Source organism: Eptatretus burgeri, chromosome 17 (assembly GCF_056783735.1).
Source record: "Eptatretus burgeri isolate ZD-2024b chromosome 17, Ebu_testis_v1, whole genome shotgun sequence".
NCBI lineage: Eukaryota > Metazoa > Chordata > Myxini > Myxiniformes > Myxinidae > Eptatretus > Eptatretus burgeri.
The window spans coordinates 25,701,867-25,728,592 of NC_140977.1; the positions used below are offsets into that span (position 1 = coordinate 25,701,867).

General features: G+C 47.1%; 1 protein-coding gene across 3 annotated transcripts in view; it reads right to left on the bottom strand.

Annotated features, from left to right (window-relative positions):
- Positions 1-227: 227 nt before the first annotated feature.
- The window catches only part of LOC147009590 (insulin receptor substrate 1-B-like), a 61,768-nt gene continuing 35,269 nt past the window's right edge, over positions 228-26,726 (bottom strand). For 2 of the 3 annotated variants that reach the window (XR_015052960.1, XM_085862574.1), the window contains one exon: positions 228-2,882. The gene's annotated coding sequence lies outside the window, so the exon portion shown is untranslated. Of the gene's footprint in view, positions 2,883-10,222; positions 10,305-26,726 lie in introns of all 3 variants that reach the window. The other variant, XR_015052961.1, reaches the window with a different exon arrangement.

Genomic DNA, 26,726 nt, shown 5'->3' on the forward strand with positions numbered 1-26,726 from the left:
CCCAAGCTGTACCGCCCGCACATGACACACGGATCGCCGCCATTTTGGAAACAGCAAGAGTGGCCTTGCGCTGCCGTGATGTCCTTCCGGCTTCCGCGCAGGAGTTGGAAGACTGTGGCACGACCACTCGACGTGCTTTCGACGGTTACCTCCGATTGTAGACTATTTTATGAGACAGCAGCTTTACATGCCAGAGTGCCACGTATGAGAGACTCTTCGAAGCATCGTCACCGTACAATGTACTTTATTCTTCCATCGAGCATTTACACCATGCCTGACCACAGTCTTCAACCGACAAGTGCTAATACATCAACATTCTAGCATCTACAAACAAGGCCAGGCATCGTGCCCCCCCAACGTTAGCTATGTACAACCAAGCAACGTCTAGAGCCGGTAGTTTCTTCCCAGGCATGTGCGATTATCTCGTCATCAATCAGGGCTACTCAAGAAACAAAACGAAGAAGAAAAAGAAGAAGATAGAAGAAGAAGAACGAAAAGAAATATCATACAGTACATTTCCTGCATTCATTTTGCAGTCATACAAAATATATCCACACCCTAGTGGTATGTTTTACAAAAGATCGATTTACTCTTAACCTGTACAATTCTTAAACCTGGACTGCAAAAGAAATTCGATTATCGTACAGATCTGGAAATATGTACAACGGTCTACTTTTAACATGCTTCAAATTTCAAAATAAATTAGTTAGTACACAAACTAATTTAGAGTACCTGCAATGAAGATTAACAATTTGTCAATATAGTACAGAACAACGTACCTTCAAGATTCTAAACGAGGTATCTAAGTTTAAGCGGTACACACATGCGCCGAAGTTGAGACGTTGCATTTGAGCCTCTTCACTTCTTGCCATCCAAAATGAAGGCCCGAACAAAATAATCTCAGGATTTGTAAAGTGAATTCTCATCTTCAGTACAGTACAAAACGTAAGACGTCCCGTCCGAGGCTACATTCGAGACTCGGACCGAGGCCCAGCCATGGCTCGGCAAAATGTCCTAACCCAGAAAGGCCTCTTAAATAGTCAAAATCTTTTCGAAAAAACCCCCAAAATAACATCAACGAAACGGTTTGTCAAGTCTGCAGGTGAGTACTGCATTGATAAAGCTGTAGAAATTACTGCGCTGCACTTGGGACTCGGGTAGAGATCCACAAAAGACCGTGCAGAAATGAATGGCCTTGGGTAAAGTCCGATTCCTCCGAAACGTTAGCCACTAAGAAACCGCTCAAGAAGCTACCTACTCTCTCCATTCACCGCTATAAACAAAGCTATCTAAGCACAGTTCTATGCAGAGAATGTTATGGAGCAGTTTTCCTTACTACGAGATGTTTCCACGATCGCCTATTTACACGGCGGCGTGCATCCCCACTACGCCGCTGAATGCAGCTGCGAGGCGTCCTCCATCAAAACCCATATCAGGGGCCACAAAAGGTTCTCAAGATCCGGCGGCTTCCGCTAAGGGGATTCTGGAAACCTAGAACTTTTACGAAGGCATCCTCTATCACTACGCTTCCTCCCTTTTCGAACCGAGACAATTCCCGCTTCCGGACCGACGGCTCGGTTTGCGGCAATGCAAAAGGAGTCTGCAATTTTGATTTCAATTGAAAGATTGCACAGTTTCTATGTCTTGGAAAAACGACTTCCTGCTCCTGGCCTTTGTATTCCCTTTTGGAGGTGTGTGACGACAGGTGGCAATTGCATGCGGCAAGTCGTCTTTCCACCAGTCGAGTCAAATGGGAGAACGATGCGATTGAAAGTTATTTATAAACCAGATAGTCAAATGGCCCCTTTTGCCTTCTTAAGGTGCATGGTTGTGACAACACTGAACTCCCCTTTCTCCCCCACACTCCCAACCCTTGCAGTCCTATAATCAGAAAATGGCACTTTCAGTGAAAAAGGCAGCGGATGAGCCCTTACACAAGCTTAAATTAAAGGTTTTCTTTTTGTTTTTTAGAGCACAAGCAATACCTATACAAAGACCTGAAAGTTCAACGCTGCAGCCCGCACTCTACGGAGCGGTAAACATTCGGCAAACGAAAGTCAACACGGCTACCTCTAACGGATGAACATGGATACAGTTCATCTACCATTACTTAATGACGCCTGTGCAAAAATTTTTTTTCTCCAATATCCACATTCTGCACCTTCACGCAATTTTTATAGTTTTTTTTTTGTCTTCTTTTTTCTTTCTTTACAAAATAAGATTCCGCAGGAACGAAATGTAGAGTTGTAGCCTTGCGAGTTATTATTACAACTTCTGCCCTCTGCAAAAAAAAAAATTCTTTTCAACCGAAGAAGTTTCTGTTTCGTCAGAAGATGAGGCAATTGAGAATGGCTAGACGAAGGAGAAGTTTGATATCGCGAAAAGACTCCGCTCGTACCTGTTTAAACATTAGGTACGCATGCTACTCATTTTTATCATTGCATTTCTACCAATGAGCCACACTTCTTGAACTACAATTTCCCCCCTTCATCGGTACCTACCCATCACATTCCCGTCTTGCATCCCAATGCTAACTAAAAAGAGAAAATACATCTCGTAAACCTTTTACACCCATCTCTGAGAGCAAGGAGGCATATAGCGGGTCGAGGAAGAGGTCCACCATCAGTAGAGAATACGGTGCTGTGCTGCAGATCCTGAGATAAGAGAGATAGGTAGAGAAAATGTGAGGCAGGTGGGGTATCGTGTGGTGAACAAATAGGTGGACAGGGAAATAAAAGGAAAGGTTTGGGGAAAGTATGGGCAGCTGAAGTTCACGACAGAAGCTGCCATCATGGTTTTCCAGTGGTCAACATGCAGACTGGAGGTCAGAGGGCACTTGGCAGGGTTGTGCGAATCTGCTTGCAAGCTGTGCAGCAAAATCCCTGCAGAGAAAAGGCAACAAGTTATTAGAACATCAGCTAATGTCAGTCCCGATTCTTGACAAACTTATCGTGTGCAGTAAAGATAACCGGAAAAAGCGGGACACAACGAAGTGGCAACCGTCCACATTCACGGGTGGCACGTGAGAAAGGCGGACAAATTCCACATGCAAGGAGACCAATCCCAAGTCAAGCTGCTGGGAAAACTTCAGCAGAGGGCAGGGCTCAGGCCAGACGAGTCAAAAAGGCTAAAGATGGTCAATAAGAAAGACCTGCTGGAAATCACGCTGCGGCTTTTCCTTTGTGGAACTGTGTCGTGGCCGCGGAGGTATTATGTTCACGACGACGCTTGCGAGAAAAGCAACGGCCTATCGTCCCATGTTAATATCTGAAGACGTCTAACCATTAACATGCATATCTAATCTACCGCAAGGGCAGAAAACAGACGTTTAAACGTGATCGTGTCTTGAGACAAACTCTTCTTCTGCCAGCCAGTAACCATCTCAAGATTACGATACATGCTACAGGTGGGGCTACGGAAAATGGTCAGCAGCATAACGTACGGCTTTTTCTGTGAGACAAGTGTCCAATTACACCAGGATCGGGCCTTATGTGGTGTTAAGGCAGCCGAATCCTTTCCGGTTCACATCAGGCCGCAAAAGGGTTTGCAAGAGGCTGGCACGCGCCAGCAGCCTTAGCACCGTGTGGTTGTTGCACAAAATAATTTTCATTAAACAGTTGATGGAATGACCCTATCCATTTTCACGGGCAATCCCAGAGAGAGAGAGAGAGAGAGAGAGAGAGAGAGAGAGAGAGAGAGAGAGAGAGAGAGAGAGAGAGAGAGAGAGAGAGAGAGAGAGAGAGAGAGAGAGAGAGAGAGAGAGAGAGAGAGAGAGAGAGAGAGAGAGAGAGAGAGAGAGAGAGAGAGAGAGAGAGAGAGAGAGAGAGAGAGAGAGAGAGAGAGAGAGAGAGAGAGAGAGAGAGAGAGAGAGAGAGAGAGAGAGAGAGAGAGAGAGAGAGAGAGAGAGAGAGAGAGAGAGAGAGAGAGAGAGAGAGAGAGAGAGAGAGAGAGAGAGAGAGAGAGAGAGAGAGAGAGAGAGAGAGAGAGAGAGAGAGAGAGAGAGAGAGAGAGAGAAAGAAAATGGGAGGGGGGTACATGGTGAGCAAGAGTGGGGGGACTCGGAGGGATATTTTCCAATTCTCTAAGTCTGTTCGGTTTTTCTGTTTGCTTCATTGTGTTGGAGGGCCATCGTGTAAAGTTGTGAGACCAATGAGAAAACCGTGCCAATGACCACATGATCTCAAGAGGTGTACGGAGATTTAAACATTTGTAAACTTCCGTCTTCATCTTAGAGCAGCACGCAAAAATTAAAAAAAATTTCTCGTATCCGGTTTCGGATTTTCACCAAAATCGAACCAATTATTCGTCCTTGCCACAAACCCAACCTGCCCACCAAGTTTCATCCAAATCCATTCATAACTTTTTGAGACGTCAAGCTATGTATCGGTTTTTAGCCCGTTCACTCAATGGTGAAGAATTGTTTTAAAAATTATCGGATCCACATCCAGATGTTCATCAAAAACTACTCAATTATTCTTTATCACACAACTAACCCGTCCACTAAGTTTCATCCGAATCAGTGCACAACTTTTTAAGATAACCAGCTCACAGGCAAATAAACAGACAGACACAGAGGGGTGAAAACATAACCTCTGCCCACCTTTGGTGGCACAGGTAAACATAACAACAACTTCTTCTTAAGTATGGTAGCTATCATTCTGTTGGGGTGTGAATATGCTGCTGATGCTGTGCCCCTATTACCAGTACACCGACCTCGGAAGGATGACTGGCTGAGTCAACCCCACCTGGTGTTAATTCAGCAGCCAACAGGGCTCAAACTGAGGACCCCAAGGATCCCAAACCAGCCACCCAAACCACTAAGGCACCACCAGGCTTATGAAAACAACAACAATAAAAAAGATATTGCGAAAAGGTAAACACACAAACATGTATAACTATGTGTTACGAGGGTCACACGTTCAAAAAGTTATACAAACAAGATGCTCGCAACAGTCCAGAACACGCCGACGTATTTTAAACCTCCGAGTAGATTTTATAATAATAGTAATAACAGAATTTGTTTTTCCCATCAATTAACTTGTATAATTGGGAAAAAAAACAAACAAACAAAATCTAAAAACGCTGGCACGTCTTGGTCTGTTGCGAGTATCTCATTCACAGAATCTTCTGAACGCTCGTTTGTAGGTTTCTGCATAAACAAAGAAAACTTTAAACAAGGAGGGAAGGTGGGTTTGGTGGTGGGGGGTGTGGGGGGCAACGCTTTAGACTGAACAAGCTTAGGTTCCATTCTCAGCAAAAGCAACCGAGAACAACAGGAGGGAAAAATGAGGCCGAGGGAACAGAGAAGAGGGAAGGGGATGAAGGATTGGCTTTGCCACGCAGCTGCAGGCCGCTTGAGGAATTTGGACAGAATGCAAGGAATGTGCGACACAAGCCTTATTTGGGCCCAGACTTTGACCTTTTACCTCGTGCTGGATCAACCACATCCTGTGATGTCTCCTTTCTGAGACAGAAAGGCCTGGCTTCTTATTTAAAGTGAGATCATTTCTCAACGGTTCACCACGCTTTTCTGAGATGTGCGCAAAAGCAACAGGTGAGATTGAGCACGTTCAAACAACCGAGGTCTTCGGTGTCCGACGGGGTTTTGCGACCCAGTCGACCCGAAAAAAGGCATTGCCGATAAGGCCCAAAAGATGTAACTTCTGCTTTCGCTCGGAATAAATATTTCCTCGAAGCAGACGTCACTGCGGCCACGGGCTGGTTGGAGTTGCCCATCCGTACGGATGAGTTGTCATCTACTCGGCAGTGGAGACGTTGCAGAGCGGATGACCTTCAGCAGGTGGCTGCGTAATCATGAGTTTGCATGAAAAAAAAAAACAAAGAAGAAAACGATCTCTTTTTTTTTTTTCAGCTGTTTAAGACTTACAGTTCAGACAGAGCTTGCGTGCAAGACAAAGGGATTGGGAGACGTCAATGGACGTTTACATGAATTACAAGGACGTTATAATAGGTAGACGACGATGGATAAAACTAAACGAGCACAGTAAATGGCATTTCGACCCACTATCTGGAGTGAAAGGCTTGCACGGTAAGACTAAACAACCATGTGACAACTGTTCATGAAAAAAACAACATACTGCGTTCAAATAAAAGTTTATTGCTTTGTTGGGTGGAGGAAGGGAGAAGGGGGTGTTGGGGGTGTTCTTGAGCTCATGTCACTCAAGTTGTGACGATGGACCAGTGTTGTGGTACACAGCATGTCTGTGCCATGCCAACAATTACTCCAATGAAGTATGCAAGCGTTACCCCCCACCCCACCCCCATGCGAAGGGTAACAAACCATGCTGGACCACCCACTCGCTAGGCAGTGTAACCAAATTGTAAGCAACGCTCAAAGGGGCTAGAGGGCGGTCCCCTGCCAGGCCAAGGCGCCACACAGCGACACATTAACCCTGGAAATCTTCAACGGCGTCTTGGCACTTTATCGTAAGCTTTGTTACAGACGGGGAATTCGCAAGCACCATTCTCTCGAGGCTCACAAAGGAAGGAGGAATTTGCAGCTCTCTTTGTAAACACCAAAGGGACTCTCCACTCCAAAGCCCCTCCTCACAGGTCAGAGACCCTACCCCCTTTCCTTCTGCACTCCACTGAACAAAACATCTAGACCCACATTCCACAAGTCAGATATGACACCCGAAGATGCATACCTTTCCTCTGGGTACATAATGTCAAGATTATTCACCAACAAATACCTGTTGCAAACAAAACAATGAACCTTATAAAGTAACTCGAGAGTTCATAGAACACCTTACCCCACACAGTGTTGATAAACAACGACATGCGCGGGCAGGGTCTGCTTGCAGCATTTTTGATCGGTCGTGATGATATAAAATTCCGTAATATTTTGTCCAATTACTGCTAAACTAAAGATTCGTTTTTTAATTTCATGTTCCAATTCGTGTTCGAATTTCAAAATATAACATTCAATTTAAATTAAGTTGTTGCTCGAACATAAACCGATGTTTTTGGACAGACAGACAGACAGACAGAAGTGAACCAATTGCTTGACCCTGCTTTTCGCTCGGAGTGTGCGGAGTCATAAGCAATGGTGACGATGCTGGTGGAAAGGGAGTGCCAAAGTTCATGTAAAATGAAGGGAGTGGGAAAAGTCTTTAAATTGAATGACTTGAATTTTAAAAAAAAATTCAGAATTGCTCTCGATAACTTTCCAGCTTCAGATTCCTCGAATGAAAATGTGACCAAGTAAGCAGCAAATGTAACTTTGGCGAACCTGTGGACGCAGTCACATCTCGTGCACGATTGGTCAGAATGCGTTTGTGACGTCGCAAACGATTCGTCACCGACCATGCACTCGGAAACAGGCATGTGATGCCGCATGGATTTTATTTAGCCAATCATGGGCAAGACATGTTTTGACAAAGAACACTTGGAGACGAGATTGGCCATTTTCTAGAAGCGGTTATCATTAAAAGGGGCAGAATCATGTGGCATACCTTCCAAAATAGTGACAGCACTTTTGCAATAATGTAGGATGTGGGTCATATCAAACCTATCACCCCTCATCCCCTTAACCTCCACCTCCAACATTGCATGGAATGAGACCAAAACTCGGCTGGATTGTTGTTAAAGGAAAAGTATCCACCTGTTTATAAAGCATGTTACGACATTTCTCAAACAAATGGAATTGGTTTAATACCAATTAGTTTTCCCCCCATCAATTAAGATGCAAGTCACCATTGTGAACCATATAAGGTTATACATACGTAACAGCATTCACCCTTCTATTGTCTATAATTAATCATCTACTTTACATATCAATTAGATAACTAGAAGGGCACTCGGTAGAGCGCATACCTCCGCCACGTAATGCCTGATCCACGAGAATGTATCAGCCCCAATCAATACATTCTTGAGATATCGTGCTGCATATCATTTTAGCCCGAACTCTCAATGGTGAAGAATCATTTTAAAAATTCTAGTAGTCGGATCCGGATCCAGATCTTCACCAAAATCTAATCAGTTCATCCTTGTCTCACACAGAACGTGTCCACAAAATTTCATCTGGATCCATCTGAAACTTTTTGAGATATCCTGCACACAGACAAACAAACAGACAGACAGACAGATAGGGGTGAAAACGTAACCTCCTTCACCTTCGGTGGTGGAGGTAAAAATGGGAAATATGTGACATCCCCCCAGCCCCCACCCTGCCCCATCCATATCACTCCCAATTTAAATTCCTTCTTCTCAAACTCCCTTACACTTCATTTTCTTCTCTATCCTCTTGCACATTCTTCCCACCCCAACCCAATTTGCATATACAAGATGTACATGACCCCTGGGCTGGCAGGATGGTGGCACAATCACCTCTAAGCAGCCTAGCCTGGGTTAAACTGCCACCCTGGTGTTTCACAGGCAGGGCGATTCATCAATGTGTGTGTCGTCCCTCGGATGGATGTTCAACTGGGCGTCCCGTCTGCAGGAATTAGTTGGTGGATGTTAAAGATCCCACCGTATACTTTGTGAAGAGGAGGTGAGCTATCGCCAGCACCATGAAGAAATTACAAATCCATACCCTAACTACTGCTGGGAAGGCAATGGCAAACCACCCAGTACAACCGTTGCTCAGGAAGCTGCTTCGGTGGCACTGACACTCTGTGAAGAGTATGCTACAAGAGAGAGAGGGAGACAGAGAGACAGAGAGACAGAGAGACAGAGAGACAGAGAGACAGAGAGACAGAGAGACAGAGAGACAGAGAGACAGACAGACAGAGAGAGAGAGACAGAGACAGAGACAGAGACAGAGACAGAGACAGAGACAGAGACAGAGACAGAGACAGAGACAGAGACAGAGACAGAGACAGAGACAGAGAGACAGAGACAGAGACAGAGACAGAGAGACAGAGACAGAGACAGAGACAGAGACAGAGACAGAGACAGAGAGAGACAGAGACAGAGAGAGACAGAGACAGAGAGAGAGAGAGAGAGAGAGAGAGAGAGAGAGAGAGAGAGAGAGAGAGAGACAGACAGACAGACAGACAGACAGACAGACAGACAGACAGACAGACAGAGAGAGAGAGAGAGAGAGAGAGAGAGAGAGAGAGAGAGAGAGAGAGAGAGAGAGAGAGAGAGAGAGAGAGAGAGAGAGAGAGAGAGAGAGAGAGTGTGTACGAGAGAGAGTGTGTACGAGAGAGAGTGAGTGAGTGAGTGAGTGAGAGTGAGAGTGAGAGTGAGAGTGAGAGCCCCCAATGTGTATTTCATCCTGAAAACTTGATCGACTCTAAAATTTTCGATGAACCACGATGGCAGAAAGGTTGCTGTTTGTATATTACCTCCATCTTCAGTTTGGAGTATAAATTATGTTATCAAGGAAACAATTTTCAAAATGATGCTTCTTGTTCACTTAAGGTCCGATTCACCTTGGATGACTTGAGAACCATTGTACACACGTAAAATAAGCAGTCAAAAATGCAGGTCACAGTGCCCCTTTAGCAGAGGACACCAGGGCAATACCCTCATGTCCAGGAGAGACCTTCGTCCGTGACACGCGTGACCTCGCAAGAAGCAAAGGATAAAAGAGCACAGAGAAGAGAACACCTGGATTTCTTCAAAACTGGTCAAAGCAAGTGAAATACAAAGTTGAGACCAAGCTGTTGCAGGGGAGACCGAATCCCAAAGAGATGCATCACATGGGCAGACATTTCATTTTCAGACATGTCTGAGAACTATTTAATCACATGATCATGGTCCATTCGCCGATTAAGTAATCGGTGTCAGTCCCTTCTCTAAGCCCAAATGGCTTCCGTCTCATGATTTGCTGTCCCCAGATAAGAACCAGATAGTTCATTTCCCATTCATTTTGACCTTTCCATTCCAGCTTGGTTGCTTGCACCCCACCCATATGGGCATGCACAGGGTTCAACTGCAAAACCGCTTTCATACGTCACACGTAAGGAGAGAGAGAGAGTCAAGCCGAACATTTGAAAAATCCTGTTTCCCGACGGTGAGCTCTTCGGGTCGGTCCACCAATTTGCATGGTTCTTCGACTTAGATATCCACGGTGATTGAACTCCGCAATTTAATTTGCGACGCAGATGCAATTCTTCCCTCCTCTCCCTGGGCTACCCATTTCCCCCCACCAAGATTCACCACATCCAAACAACAACAACAAATCTCTGGAGCACCGCGGGGTTCAAGACCTCGATCTTCAGCTCAGGGTGTTGAGAAACTGGCTTTTTACCTGCAAGGAATTTTCAGTGTCGTCCTGATGCCCCGGCGTTTTACCGTATCCTTTCTCCGCCCCATATTCTTCTTCAAGACAACTGCCAGTGGGGGAAAGGGAAGGGAGCTAAAGAGCTGTGGCCGAGGAAGCACGGTGAATTTTTGTCGTCTCATCAAAAGAAGCTTTTGGGTCTCCATCACACACACTGACATTTACTGCTGTGGATTTTTTTTCCCCTTCCACTTACCTTCCCTTCTGTCTTCTTTCTCCCCCTGCTCATTGCTGTTTGCAAGCCGATTATTTATCTGCCTCAATCTCTTCTTTTTTTTACTTTTTCCTTACAATAGTGCTTTTTGACTTCACAGAAGCAGTGGTTCCAGGAAGACATCTGTGCATGCGATTTATTGCCACCGTCGCATTCCTTCTTAATTTGCTCGCTTATCATTTTTATTCCAAGTATGCTCTGAGCACATCAAATAACTAGCCTGGAAGAATTCCACCAAACGTGTTCGTACGCAGCCTCCTGGTTTCCCTGTAGCACGGTGCAAACTACGAGAGCAATGCACCGCGATTCTACTGCACTGTCAATGTCACACCAAGGAGAAGATGGAGCAACAACTCGTTACACCAAGAGAACCCCCCAAAACGCATTCTTCAGCACAACCCCACGCATCGAACCTCGCACCCTGCCAAGGCTCCCAAAGCAGACCCTCAAGTGAAGGTAGCCTCAAAGGGTAATTAAATAAATAAACACAACGCCTTCCAAAATCACCACTATCCGCTTACACCGCAGTCAGCAGGCAGACCCGCCGAGCTGGCGTCACCTGCAGAATCCAACGCAGGACTTTTGCGGTAGCAGAGGATCCAGCACTTGGCTGTGTCAGTCAGAGACGCTCATGACATATGCAACCCTACACTACGGCCCCCAAACACTCGGCTGATCCAACAATCCATCCAACAGTGCGTGCATCTGTTCCACCGGACGTCTCACCGACACCAGCCTTTCTATCAGAGGCCTCCATCAGGAAATGTGGCCCAGAATTTGAGTTTTACAGTTCCGATGTTTTCAAAACGGAGAGTTCACAAGCGAAAAGGTCTCAAGCGAAACTCGCTTCTCATCAAACTGACTGAACTGGCCACAAAATAAGACGAGACAGAATGAGTTTCAACCCATACTTTTGGGCTTCAGTGGCCACATACCTACCTGGCCATCACGTGATCTCACCGGCTAAAATTATCACACACTGTGAGCCGATTGGTTGACAAACCCTTTAAGGTCAGACGAGTGTGACTGTACATTCAAAAGATATCCTCTATTTGGCAAGCAAATTCAAAATGACAGTTGGGATATATATTTTTTTCCTTTGCGTCTACGGTTCATGGATGGACTTTGCACTCACAATACGACTTGAAGGATAAAGGCGATGGAACTCGGCGGCTAAATCAACACAGTGCAAGGGATTTGAACCTGGGTTGGAGCAATATGACGCATCTAGTGCAAATCTGACTTCCGACGTTTCAACATTCATTCATAAATTGTGTTCATGGGCATGTTTCAATTCAACCTCAGGTTTTGTTTATCAAGGGCTGAGTAAAGCTTATATAAATGAATAAATTTGTCTTTGGAATGTTCTCAACAAATACCGATAATCATGGGCTTCCCGCTTTAATGCACGCCGCTGAAAATCAATATGGCGGCGAGCGAGGCAACAAAGATGGTGGAGCAGCCAATAATTATGAAATGTCGAATGTTGCACGGTATTGTGAAGAATTCCCACCGAGCTTGGGCACAAGTTTAATTTTCATCAACAATTAAATTTGAACAAGATTTGACACACACTCGTAATTTGTGCCCAAAAGAAGAGGTTAATCGGCGAGAAAAGTTCACACACTGGCAGTTAACCCGGGAAAGAAAGACGAGGCTTATGGAGTCGGAGGAAGCCCATGCGCAGTGGAAAGCCAAAACATCGTGGTGACGGGTGTGCGAGCATTGCGTGAAAATAAAGTCCTCCAAACCCACGGTCTGGAATTCTCGGCATGCCGCACATGGCGTCTCTCAAACCCCGGAACAACGCAGGTTGTTCAGGTGATGTTTGGGATCTGGCACCAAGAACTCCCTAAGTTAATCTGGTGCTCGCCCTCAACCACAAGTGGCCCCTTCCCTGCTGGCAGAATGCAAGTTCCGCTTAATTCGGGAACATCAATTTTTTTTTTTGAAGATGAGAAAGCTTCAGCATTGTAGACTTCGGAAAGGTCGGACCAGATTGCGAGTAGACGGATGACTCGGCACCAATCACATCCTCAAGGGGTAGAAACATCAGCAAGGATAGGACTCAGGCTGCCCGAAATGCAAGGTGATGGGCGGATGAAAGCCGGAGCAGGGAGAGGTGCAGCACTCGAGTGCACAAGAGAAAGGTGAATGCAGGAGTATTCGAGGAATGATTAGAAGGTGTTATCGGCAAACATGTGCCAGGCACCATCATCTTCACTTGAGAAGGACAAAGGCGCGAATGACTCGGCTCGTTAGGCTATGCCTGCCCTTCTCGGGAGCCCATTCACAGGTGTGGCCTAACTGGCATGGGCCGGCATCGACAAAATTACTTGGTTCAAGCTACTGACCTCGCCAGCTGAGAGACACAAAGGTTAGAATCCAAAGCCACATTGCAGACAGGTTGGTGGTCTTTGCTTTTCACAGTCTGTCTGTCTATCTGTCTCTGCCATCTGACCCTCCCCATATTAACCAGGAGTTACCCGTACTTCCAGTAACCCCCCTGAATGGTTGAGCTCCCAAAATCCAGGCTTACTGCTCACCTCAAATCTTTCGTTTCTCTTTTATACCAGTTGTGAACTGCCTTCCTGAAGCTGTTCAATCCTACTCTTCCCTCCAGGGCACCACCCATCCAATGCCTTCCCCCATCCCTACCCAAGATCTTTTCTACAACCATGAACCTCGCCTCAAAAAAACCCTCTTACTTGCAGGTTATTGTGTTTCCTCCCTTCCTCTTTTCCCATTCATTCATCCCCTTGCTTGTTGCGTCTGCCTGCCGCCCCACTTACGCATCATTCATTACCTTACGCCCTCTGTCACCTTGCTCTTCCCATGAACCTAGACTTTGTTTACAAGTATTTGTTTGTTTACAACTGAATTGGAGGATTACTTTACTCACAATACTAACACCAAGAAGGGCAAGAAAAGTGATCAACAGTTGTACGATTTATAGTCAACAATGAGAGAGTAACTCAGATTTGCAAGTTAAATTATTATGCCCTTTCAATCACACAGGTAACGTCAACAGAGGAGGAGACCATTAGGCCCATCAAGCCTGTGCAATCCTGCCAACATTCATATACACCTCTCTGGTCCTCTACCCCCCCCCCCCTGCATCATCTAGGTACCTATCAAATTTTCATTTGAATCCATCCACCGTCGATGCAGTCACCACCTTTCCAGGGAGACCATTGTATGCATTAACAAGTCTCCGAGTGAACCACCCCTGCCTCGACGGCATCCTAATATCACGTCATCATCCTAATCCCTTGCTTTACGTGTTGTTACTGATATATAACGTGAAAAGGTTATTCCTTTAAAAACATTCGTGCCTACCTGAGTATTCATTTTGCTCATTTTACAGTGTTGCTGCTTTACAAGATGAAGAGGCAGAACTGGGAATGATGAAGGTTGGGAGGAACATAGAACCGACCGCATATGTGGGAGGAAGGGGGCCACTCAGTCTCTGCATACCTCCCTGTGGGACAGCGGGGTGCGCACGACAAGCTGTGAACGTTTTCAAAGTCGAGCATTTACCCTTGACAGGTCACAAGTCCATCGCAAGGTGTTGCCGAAGCAGTCCTTAACCAGAGAAGGAATTTCACCAGGGTACCATGGGAGGTTAGGCAGTGAGTGATAGACAGGTGGCCTTTCTGATGAGACGGCAACACATGTACAACCTCCGACCGAGAGATCGGAACAACGTTCGCGCTTACACAAGGGTATACAATGACACTTGACCCATCGTGGCAATTTCATGTTGAAACTAGAACGGGCACTCAGAGCGCATACCTTTGCCGCCACTACTTTTTTTGTTCTTGGTATGAGTGTGGGGAACTGGTTTGATGCTGGTTTCATGCAAATCAAATAAGAATTGACCGAGTTATGCCGAAAACCGCATATTTCTCAAGGGCGTGACCCCCCCCCCCAACATTTTACCCCAACCGGTGACATGTGTTATGACGTCATTGTGTCACAAGATTGGGCATTAAATTCTGAACATTTTGGTGCTGGGTTCATGTAAAGCGGGCAAGAATTGACCGCGTTATGACAAAAACCGCATATTTTTCAAGGTCGTGACCCCCCTGACCTTTGACCCTAAACCGGTAACAAGAGTATGGGCGTCATTGTGTCATATTGCATATCACAAGATGAGGCGTTGAATTCTGAACATTTTGGCGTTAGTTGCATGCAAATTGAACAAAAATTGACCGTGTTATTGTAAAAAGACAATTTGGACCTTTTCGTGACCTTGACCTTTGACCCGAACGATCCCAAAATCTAATTGAATGCTTCCTGGCTAATGAATGACCCTTAACCAGTAACCTTAACTGGTAACCTTGATGCTGGTTTCATGCAAATCGAATAAGAATTGACCGAGTTATGCCGAAAACCGCATATTTCTCAAGGGCGTGACCCCCCCCCCCCAACATTTTACCCCAACCGGTGACATGTGTTATGACGTCATTGTGTCACAAGATTGGGCATTAAATTCTGAACATTTTGGTGCTGGGTTCATGTAAAGCGGGCAAGAATTGACCGCGTTATGACAAAAACCGCATATTTTTCAAGGTCGTGACCCCCTGACCTTTGACCCTTAACCGGTAACAAGAGTATGGGCGTCATTGTGTCATATTGCATATCACAAGATGAGGCGTTGAATTCTGAACATTTTGGCGTTAGTTGCATGCAAATTGAATGTTACCGGTAACGTGTTATCGTTACCGGTAACGTGTTACACGGTAACGTGACCGTGTTATCGTAAAAAGACAATTTGGACCTTTTCGTGACCTTGACCTTTGACCCGAACGATCCCAAAATCTAATTGAATGCTTCCTGTCAGTCAGGTCAGGTTCGATCTGTGACCTGCTACAGGTACCATGTAAACCTGTACTAACCTGTTCCATGGTCGGGTTGTCGGCGACTAAACCGTCTCCCCCACCAGGTTTTCTGGTGAGGAGGGTGTTTGGATATGGACACCCAGCAGGATTAAAAACAAAACCTGTCAAAGGGCGGAGGAGCTCCTTGTGAGCCAACGGCCATCCATATCTAGTGCCCAACTGTGTCTGCGGACGTCCTCCTGCAGTTGGGTCACTTCTTATTAGGAGGTTGGTGGCAGGATTTGCACTCCGGCCACCGTAAAACCCTTCATTCCGCAAAACGCAAAAACGCAAAAAAATCTGAAAACCCACTCCGTGGGAGTACCTCCTGTGCAGCTTCCCTTCGCAGGGCAGCTCACCGGATGACGGGATTGGGGCAAAGCCTTCAGGACCCCCAATCTTTGATAGGAGGGAAACCACGGGGTAACATCCCTGGGTCAGATTGCGGGAGAGTGTGTCGGAGTGGTGCTGAGGTGTCGTCCACCAGACGGCGGTCTCCTTGGGTTAACCTGAGGCGGTCCCTTCGGGTGGGTGCCTGGAATGTCCTATCCCTAAGAGAGGATGATCACCTGTCTCTGTTATCATCTGAGCTCAAGCGTTTGAACATCGGGATTGCAGCTCTCTCTGAGGTTCGGAGACCGGATTGCGGCGAGATAATGGTGGGTGGTTACACCTACTATTGGTCTGGTCGCTCTGATGGTTACCATACCCAAGGAATTGCTGTAGCTGTGTCCAATAAGCTGACCCCAATGATAATTGAGGTAACACCGGTCAACGAGCGTATTATGAGATTAAGGATTCGTCACTCCTTAGGTGTCATTTCCCTGGTCTCTGTTTATGCTCCGACTGAAGCGAGTGATCTCACCGTGAAGGACACATTCTACGCCACACTCGAGTCTGTGGTTGATCAGTGCCCCAGACGAGATACACTTCTAGTCTTGGGGGATTTCAATGCATCGACTGGAACTGATAGGGATGGTTATGAGGTGTGTGTTGGTCCCCATGGGTCAGGAACTATGAACCAGAATAGCACTAAGTTCCTTGACTTTGCAAGAAGTCATGGACTTAGGGTGGCTGGTTCATGGTTTCAGCACCCACAAGCTCATCGCTGGACTTGGTATTCCAACGCTGGCGGTGTGGCAAAGGAGATTGACCATGTCCTCATTGACGGTCGTTGGAGGATGATCCAGAACTGCAGGGTCTACCGGAGTGCTCAGTTCCTCAATACTGACCACAGGCTTGTTGTAGCAACTCTAAAGCTGCACCTTAAATCCTCGAGAATGGTACCATCCCAGCCGAGGCTGGATGTTGCCAAGCTCAGGGATGAGAGAGTAGCTGAGGAGTTTGCGAACAGGCTGAGTGGACACTTGGGGGGTCTGGGTGCTTTGGGGGGTCCTGAAGAGTTGTGGAGCGCCTTCAAGACCACAGTCTTTGATGTTGCCGGTGGATGCCTTGGAGCTCACCGCAGGGCAAAGAAGAATTTTGTCTCTCAAGGGACACTGGATACCATTGACCAGAGTCGCAGGGCCAGGCTGAATGGCAGAGCTGAGCTGTTCAGGGAGCTGAGGCGTAAAACTGTACGTGCACTGAGGGTGGACAAGGAGGCCTATGTGCGAGGAATCTGTGAGGGGGTAGAGCATCACCTGTGGACAGGTGATTCTCGTCCCGCTTACAGGGGAATTCGCGCATTACGTTCATCCAAGCCCATCCCTCGGAGCACTACAGTTCGAGCAGAGAGTGGTAGGCTCTTGACAGAGGAGTCTGAAGTGAAGGCCCGCTGGGCCGGTTACTTTGAGCGGTTGTACCAGGCTGATCCCCCAACTGTCGAGTTGGACGTCAAGGGTGTTACAATCCCTGTTGCTGACCCTCGAATCAACTGTGATCCACCTACGCTTGTGGAAACACGGGCTGCGGTGAACCAGTTGAAACGGGGCAAAGCTCCAGGGATCTGTGGCATCCATGCCGAACTTCTCAAGGCTGGTGGTAATGCTGCACTCGTGTCGTTGCATGCAGTTTTGTGTTCTGCCTGGAACACAGGCATCATCCCAACTGACTGGAAGAGGGGCCTTGTTGTCCCTCTCTGGAAAGGGAAGGGTGATCGCCAAGACTGCAACAACTACCGAGGGGTGATGCTGCTCTCAGTGCCGGGCAAGGTCTTTGCTCGGATAATTCTCGATAGGGTTCGCCACCATCTGCTTGAGCACCAGCGTCCAGAGCAGTCAGGCTTTACACCAAAGAGGTCAACGATTGACCGTATCCTTGCACTTCGTGTCCTCACCGAACGCAGACGAGAGTTTCGGCAGGGGCTGCTTGCAGCCTATGTTGATCTCTGTAAAGCGTTCGATTCAGTGAATCGGGATGTCCTCTGGAGGATTCTTGGTCTTCATGGGGTGCCACCAAACTGATCGATCTGATGTCTGAACTCTACTCTGGTACTGAGAGTGCTGTGAAGTGTGGTGGTACCATCTCTGACTTAATTCCAGTTGTTACTGGAGTTCGTCAGGGATGTGTACTTGCCCCCACACTTTTCAGCACTTGCATGGACTGGATTCTAGGGAGGATGTCGGAGAGATCAAGTTGCGGTGCGTCATTTGGGAATGTCAAGATCTCGGACCTTGACTTTGCAGATGATGCAGTCATCTTTGCGGAGACTTTAGACATCCTCTTGGGGGCCCTCGAGGTGCTGAATGAGGAGTCGGAGCTGTTGGGATTACGGGTTTCTTGGGTCAAAACTAAGATCCAGGCTTTCGGTGACATCTTGGATGCTGCTGTCCTGTCTGTGTCTGTTTGTGGTGAGGATGTTGAGGTCGTGGAGAGATTCACTTACCTTGGCAGTGATATTCATGTCTCTGCTGGCTGCGAGTCAGAGGTCAATAGACGTCTGGGTCGGGCCTGGGGAGTCATGGATTCACTGGATCATGGAGTGTGGCGCTGCCGGTACCTGTGCGGGAGGACGAAAGTCCGAGTCTTCAGGTCCTTGGTACTTCCAGTCTTGCTCTATGGGTGCGAGACTTGGACTCTGACGAAGGATCTGAGACGGAGACTTAATTCCTTTGGTACCAGGTCTCTTCGGAGAATCCTTGGCTATCGCAGGTCGGATTTTGTGTCCAATGAGCGGTTGCTGAGAGAGACTCGGATGAGATTTGTTACCTGCATCGTCCGTGAGCGTCAGTTGCGGCTGAATGGACATGTGGCTCGTTTTCCTGACTCTGATCCTGCTCACCAGATTCTCTCAGCGAGGGAGTCTCATGAGTGGAGGAGGCCAGTGGGTCGACCACGTGCCTCATGGTTGCAACAGGTTGACCATCATCTCAAGATGGGGATGGGCCTGGCATCTGCCTGGGGGATGGCCAGACGGAGGCCCCTGGAGTACCGGCGGAAAGTGGATGCAGCGACGTGCTGTTCTGGCACATGCTCCCATACCTGACCTGACCTGGCTAATAACCAATCATCCCACCAAATTTCATGCAATTCGGTTTAATATTTTTTGAGTTCTCCGAATCACAAGATTACAAATAAATAAATAAATAAATAAATAAATAAATACACGCCGACCAAAACATAACCTTTCGCAGAATGCGAAGGTAATCATACATCTTCGTCTTACCCTAATCAATCTCACCTTGACGCAAAACTGTATTTAACTTATCCCCAATCGAGTTAATGTCCACAATGATTATATCCCTGACACACGAATTTTCAAACAAAAGTTCACCGAAAAGCGTCACATCCTCAGCGAGATACCATGAAATCCTTAACATCCGTGGTATTTCAGATGGGGCAGCCAACTTTACGACTGCTCTGGAAGATGGGATGGTTTGATTCCACAACCCCAAGAGAGAATGGGCAGAAAATAATCTTACAAATTTTGGCTTTCCTGACATTTTGACATGCATCACCCTGCTTACAAAAACTTACGAAACTCGAGTCTCCCTTGTACCCAATATTTTACTGCCTGGCAAGATGGCCTTCAGGTATGCACACTCACCTCTGAGCAGCTCTAGCTTGGGTTCGAATCTCGGCCCAGCCAATAAACTGTCGTTTTGGTGTTTTGCAAGCAGGGTGCTTCCCTCGGATGGACGTTAAACTGGGCGTCCCAACTGCCGGCATCAGTTGGTTGACGTCAAAGATCGCACGGTACCCTTCGCGAAGAGCGAGCTGTCGCCGGCACCCTGAACAAATTACAAATTCCTGCCATAACTAACAACGGGGAGGGGGAGGAGGAGGGGGTGCTGGGGTTGACTCCCAGCAAGGCTGCAACCAGCAACAATAGGCTGCAACACAAAAATAAGAATGAATTTATCTTTTCTCTGGGGTGACATCCTACCGCACACCATGGCACAATATAATTTAGAAACATCACGTACAGTGAGTGCATTTCATATTCAGGAACATATTTTACTGCATGAGAGAGAGAATGAAAATCAGACAATCGGCAATGAGGCAACAGTTTGCTGGTGCCTTCGCAAGCCAAACTCGCAGCAGCTCAACCTGCTACATCAAGGGACGGAACCGCATGTATTAACACTGAAGCATTTTAATAAGGGCAGGAGCATCCGAGTCGTTAGGAAGCTTCCCTGTGTATACATTTCACATTCCTTCGCTCGTACATTGTGCCTGGCCCTGGACGCAGGGAAAGGCTTCGAAGGACGAAGCAAGAGGATAAGATCATCACCCAATGTGGGAGCGGGTGCTCAATGGTCACATGTGTTGGGTGAATTTTTATGAATTATTAGTTGGAGAACACATACCTGAGGATCGCAGGATAACGGTGGTCTAGACTAGAGGTATGTACACTCGCCTCGAAGCCGTCTAGCCGGGGTTTGAATCCCGAACCCAGCTATAAACTGTCATCCTGGTGTTTCACATGCAGGGAGATTCATCAATGTGTGCCGTCCCTAGGATGGACGTTAAACTGCCGGCATTAGTTGGTGGCCATTAAAGATCCCACGGTGTCCTTCGCAAAAAGTAGGCGAGCTACCATCGGCACCCTGAACAAGTTCCAAATTCCTGCCCCCACTTTTGCTGGGAAGGCAATGGCAAACCACCCGGTACGACACTTGCCAAGAAACTGCTTGGGCAGCACCGATGCTCTGCAACAGAGTATGGTAAGCATGGTGTTGGATTAACAGTTAAGGTGGCTGGCTTAAGATCTTAGGGTCTTGAGTTCGAGCCCCTGTCGGAAATTTCATTAACACCAGGTGGGGTTGACTCGGCCTGTCATCCTTTTGAGGTCGGCAAAATGAGTACCAGTGTACTGGTAATAGAGGACACTGCAACAGCAGCATAGCTGCTTCCCCAGAACATGATGAAAGCAGCAGCCACAGGCTGCACACGATAGCTCGCGAACCAGCGTATGGTACATCAGGATCAGAATGAGAACACGCACCTCAGTGGGCTTCGAACAACACTATGGCTTGCTGGTTGCATCATTAGAGTGAGGTGGGGCAACATGAAAACCACAAAGGTTTTGCATGTTGTGGTTTCACAGAAAAGCCTCGTCATTTCTCTGTTCGTGGAAATGTTGCACAATTATGACGACCCCTCCTTCATTTCTCTTCACTCCAAAACCCATTTCCCTCCCTCAGCCATAACCAATGCACCCCGGGGATTTCTCAATCGTGGATCGGGCAGATCAGCAAGCAGTCAGCAGATGCCAAAGTTTTGTATCTTTGCCTCAACGACCAATTCGGTTATTCATCTTCAAAGTGAGGACTGTTGGGCCGTTATTGCTAAAAGCGTGCACGTCCGTTTCCACTGAAGTGGTCGAACGATGGTATTTTTCAAAATTGCTGAACTTGGAGATAAATCCGACCACCTGTTGACGAGGAACCACACGAAAGACTGCTTTTGTGTGTGACATCACACGGGCTCAAAATTGAAAAGTAGCGTGAAACATCATGGAGGTTGTTTTGAAGTCATAAACATGCTTTCATGGCTGTAATTCTGAAAATTTAGCAAACAGATATGCGAGTGCCGATTTGTCGATCGGGATTTACTGAAGTGTGCACCGAGAGTCCAGGAGTCGGTCAAATGGAGGCTGCGGTCCATCTTCTGCTGGTCACGTCGCAAAGGGCATGGGCCGACCACTGCAACAAACAAATGAACGTGTCATCACGAAGGACGACTAAATTAACACTCCGAGTGGTTTCTTGACTTCCCTATTCTCGAGAAAGGGAAGAGGTGGACGACAACCGTGTGGGCATAGACTGCGGGACGTGCTACATCGCAACAAGCTTAAAAACAGAGTGCTTTCACCAACCAAGCACTGTGGCCTGGCTGTAACCATAGCACGCGTCGCTGTTTGAATCACGCATTTTAAACGAGATTCAAACCCATAAAACTCGCCTGCCAAGTCACTCATGCACAACTTCCTGAACCAATGGAGCACCTCTCTTCTTTCCGGATCCCTCAATGGCTTGGCCCAACTCTCGCAGCTCGTCATCCGGCTTTCGCGGCAACGTCTCATTGCTAGTCGAGCACCAGGTCCGCCCGAGCACTTCATGAAGGTGGCACTGCAGCACCTCCCATCTAAGCTAGACCTGGAGTGGAGTCTTGAGGCTCGAGTCGACTCTCATGGGTCACGTCCCAAGTCTCAATTTTAAATCTTCCTGACCGACCCCAACTCTAACGTCATAATGCATTGCAGGTGTTCGCTCATACCGATGTTCGTTTTCCCCTCCGAGTTACTTTAATCCCTCTTTCTGTGGATACAAGAAGGCTACACTTAACGACGCCAAAATGTCTACAAGTCGCAGGTATAAATAAACACATGAGTTTGAAGTATCAACACCGAGGTCTTATCAAGTCTTGGGACCTGTACCTGCAACTCTCGTGAACGTACTGAGCTGCTATCTATGTTATATATGCAAACATGATGGAATTTTAACTGCCTCCTTCCCCTTACTCCAGAATTTGCCACACCTTTACTCACCCTTTTACTGTCTCCCTTTGAAACTTGTTTCCCATCTTTACCACTCCCTGCACACCCCCACATCCCCCTCTTCCGGTTCGTCTGCCCCTTCAATCCTGAAGATTCTTGGCGAACAACAAATGGTTGTTTATCTGCGCTCTATCCTTTTTAAATGCTGAGCGGTGAACAAGAAGGCAGCACGTACCATTTTTTTAAGCCTTTCGTATGACTCAGCCGGGATTGGAACCTCCCAGGCTCAAAACGGATGCTCGAACCATTCCTCCTCCTCCTTCTTCATCTTATTCTTCTTGCGTATGGCAGCTTGGCTGCCGGGTAGCTATCATTTTGTTGGGGCGCGACGATGCCGCTGATGCTGTGCCCCGATTACCAGTACACTGGTACTCATTTGCCCACCTCAGAAGGATGACAGGCTGAGTCAACCCCACCTGGTGTTAATCCAGCGGTCAAGGGGACTTGAACTCAGGACCATAAGATCCCAAGCCAGCCACCCTGACCACCAAGCCAACACCAGGCTAAATTCCTCCTCCTATTAACCCTCTTTCTTCTTTTCAATTCACCAAAACGAACGTCAGAGCATACGAGAACATGCTGAGCATCAAAAGGGTGCACACAAATATGAGTGTGTGGAAGGGCACGTTTGAGTGGTACCAGCATGGTGAATAACTGTAAAAAGGGAAATAAATCAGCAGAGAGGAGCACCTCTTGAAAATATGGCCAATATTGCGCTCACCGTCATCTAGGAGATGCGACGCAGAGCTCATTCACCCCGGAATTCCTGTGTCAACCTCTATCATTCATCGCTTGGATTTGAAACACAACGCACACTTGAAGCAGCTTGCTCAAATTTTCTGTTCATTTTTGATGTGCTTGTTCCCCCTCAGCCCTTCCTTTTCCTCGATTTCTCTCCCACATTGCGCCCAAGGCTATCTTACGAGTCCCAGAGCACTTGCGAGACTGCAGCTGAGACTGATAGTTCTGCTTTGCATGTGCTTGGCTGCCTCAAGCACAAGGTTACGCACCTGACACGATCTGCACAATCTCCAGTCTACCACCTTCCAATGGGTCATTCTCCGTCATATCATTGCACTGTTATCTGGTCCTTCTCCATCGCTTCTTTCAGGCCCGAGGGAAAATGTGTTTCCCATTTCTTGAAAACACGACCTTTTCCAAAGAGATAAGTGAAAGAATGCAGATGAATGTCAAGGTTTTCTTGTTTATATTTTTACAAAGAGAAATACTTCAATGAGCTTGGAGGAAAGCCGATAGGTATGCACAGTCACCTCTGAGTTGTCGAACCTGTGTTCGAATCCTGACCCGGGTAGAAATTGTCATCCCGGTGTTTCACAGGCAGGGCGATTCAACAATGTATGTGTGTGCCATCCCTCGGATGGTCGTTAAACTGGGCATCCCACCTGCCGGCATTATTTGGTGGACGTTAAAGATCCTACAGTGTCCTGTTATCACCGGCACCCTTAACCAATTCCATAATCCTGCCCTAACCTGCAGGGAGCACTCCATCAAGCACACAGCCACCCGCCTCCCCGACCAAGTGAATCTATCCACAGCCATGTACGGCATACGAAAGGAGACCACTTCAATAAGAAACCATCGAACTTCACAATGCATGTGTTTTTCCGATCCAATTCTCAAAAATCCTACTCCATCATAGTATATACGATGTATAGAATTCCAGTGGTTCCATGTAACTGCAGTGACGCCAGGCCCATGACCAGGGCCTCCAAGCTTGAGGTTCCGTGTCCAAAATACTGCCACCTACGTACATTTGTCTTCCAAATGCATTCGTGTGCTGTGACGACTTTCCAAGGCTTTTGGCCAGAGATGAATGAGTTATTTATTTATTATTCAAAGTCTCTTGAGTGACATGTGCCGCTGGCAAAGGCTGCGAGCAGCCCTTCCACTAGGCTACGCACACATCGGCCATAGCAAAAGGATTCCTGCAGCAGATGCTGAGACAGATGGGCTGTGACAAGCCATGCAGTGCAAATCAGGACAGCTTCTTATTTTTCCTTCTTGCATTTTCATTTCTACATGACCTTTGAACGACAAACAAAATATGCAAAAGGATCATTAAGAAATCAGTTGGGGGAGGCGGGGGTGGGGGTGGTAGGGAGACGAGGGAATGAAAGACCTTTTCTTCTGTGAGATAGTTGCGTCAAGATCCTGGGTTAGCCGTCAGAGGGTCCAATTTTGCATTCATGGTGATTTACCCCTCAAACATCTCCCACACATTCTGTGACAGTGATCACGGCAAATGACGAAGGTCACGGTAACCCTTAACTTCATCTTGAAAGAGAGTATATGGTGTGCCGTGTCCCTCCTTCTGACAGCTACTATGTAACGTATGGGGCATCCATATGCTTTTTGGACACCGGTAGCTTAACCGAAGCACATTGCCGTCACTTCCGGTTTTACCCCACAGCCGCCACTCACAGCATCCCTGTTGGGTTCGACTAAAGTGTCACAAATCGTTTCCACTCTTGCAGCCAAAAGCTGCCACGATACTATCAGTTTACCTATTAAAAGCCCCTTTACCGACCCAAACTACCCTGCTTAATCTCGAGAAACAGTGACAAAGTCTCTACCTCCCACTCCCAATAAAATTAAACAAATAACAAACAAACAAAAAACAATTAAATTGCCACGCATTTTAAACTTGACAATCCTCTTCCACTGTTGACAACGTCATAGCGCAGGTTCCCACGTTACCCACGTCAAGATTTCCATGGATGCTGAAATTGCGTCAATAGGCTGCTGGCAGGTGTTGTTAGGACAACACTGCAAGTGATTGGCTCGTCAGGACAAAAAAAGAACAAAAAAAAAATTAAGGAACCTTGGTCTTAGCAGGCCATAGACAACACATTTGGCTTGGGCTATTGTTTCAGATTTAAGAATTTGCCACAGCCACCCACAATCAACCTCCCTTCCAAGGGCACTGTGGAGAGGGGGGGGGGCACTGCCCTAACCAGGTGTTTCCCAGCCCACTTGTGCTCGAGGATGCAATGTTTATACACAGCTGAACACCAAACAATATGACAGCAAGACGACATCTCATTTACTCTATTACTGGGGTCCGCGCATACTACTCCCGATACAAGTAAATAAATAACAGTCAAAACCTGCCAGGATCTTTCCCTCACAGTCAGTTTACCTATTACCTGTATTTGGACCTGTATGCATACTCTTGCAAAAGTTACCATGGGATCATCAATTCCCACATGACCACAAACAAGGAGGGCAGCCACCTCCATGCCCTCTCTGAAGGGCGGTGGGCACCACGATGCAACGCCTTCCGAAAGCGTCGCTCCAGATGTCGTTCATTTGGATCCGGCTCTGTCGATAATCAAACATGATAGGATTATCGACGCTCTCTCTTGAAGGCGGTGCGAGCGACGCCAGGTGCTTTCGCCGAGCTATTGGCATGCGATGCCATTTCTTTTGTTTTCGTTTCGGTGCGTTCTTTTGATGCATCGAAGTGTCAAATGATTACACACAAAGCGCACGCACTTCCGACTGCGTCTATGCCTCAACTTCCTTTTGGAGTGCCAGTTTGAAATCCACAATGCCATGTTTTCAGCACAAAACTTGCTCAGCGTGGCTTTCCCAATGTGCAAAAAACAGGTACGACGTGCGGCCTTTGGGCAAAATTTCCCTGGCACGCCGTTCCACTTGCGCAAACACAAACTTTCTCCCGAGCACAACCCGAAATCAATAAGCTGCATTTGGCTACTTAGCAACCCGAACACCCAGCACAACATCCTGGTCCGAATTTGTATTTGATTTTTATTCAAATATTACATTTCCTCGTACGTAAAGGATCACGGTGCGAGAAAACATGATAACGTGAGATCCGTGACAGGAAGCCATGAAGGTCAGAGTTTGTTCTCCTTCTCCTCTTCCCTTTATAAGGGGTGAGGTCTGATGGCACCAAGCTTCTGCCCTGCCTTGACCATGATACCCCTCCACCTCCCTCTGTCCTCAGCAAACTCTCTCCTTTCTCCAACCACCCATACCTCTACCAACTACCCTTAGACTTGAAGCGAATGAAGGGCAATGATCGAATATCCAGAAAAGAAATTGTTTTAAGAAGTCAGATATATTTTAAAAACAAAAATTGTCGCAGTCAACGAAGATAAATATACAATCTTGTCCTACGTGTTCCAAGAGCCCAGGAGATGGTGTTTTCCCAGCTCGCTGGCAGAGTACAGAAGATGCTGAAATACTACAAAGTGTAGCCCTCGGGGGCCGGAGTGCTTTGGACTCGAGTAGAACAAGAAATAACAAGGAACTTTGATGCAGAAGGAGGCCATTCGGCCCCTCATGTCAGCACGACACCAACACCAGACCAAACAAATCCAGCTCAGAACACAGACCCAATATCAATGCATACAAAGGCCAACCACACTCTCACCCTATGATGAG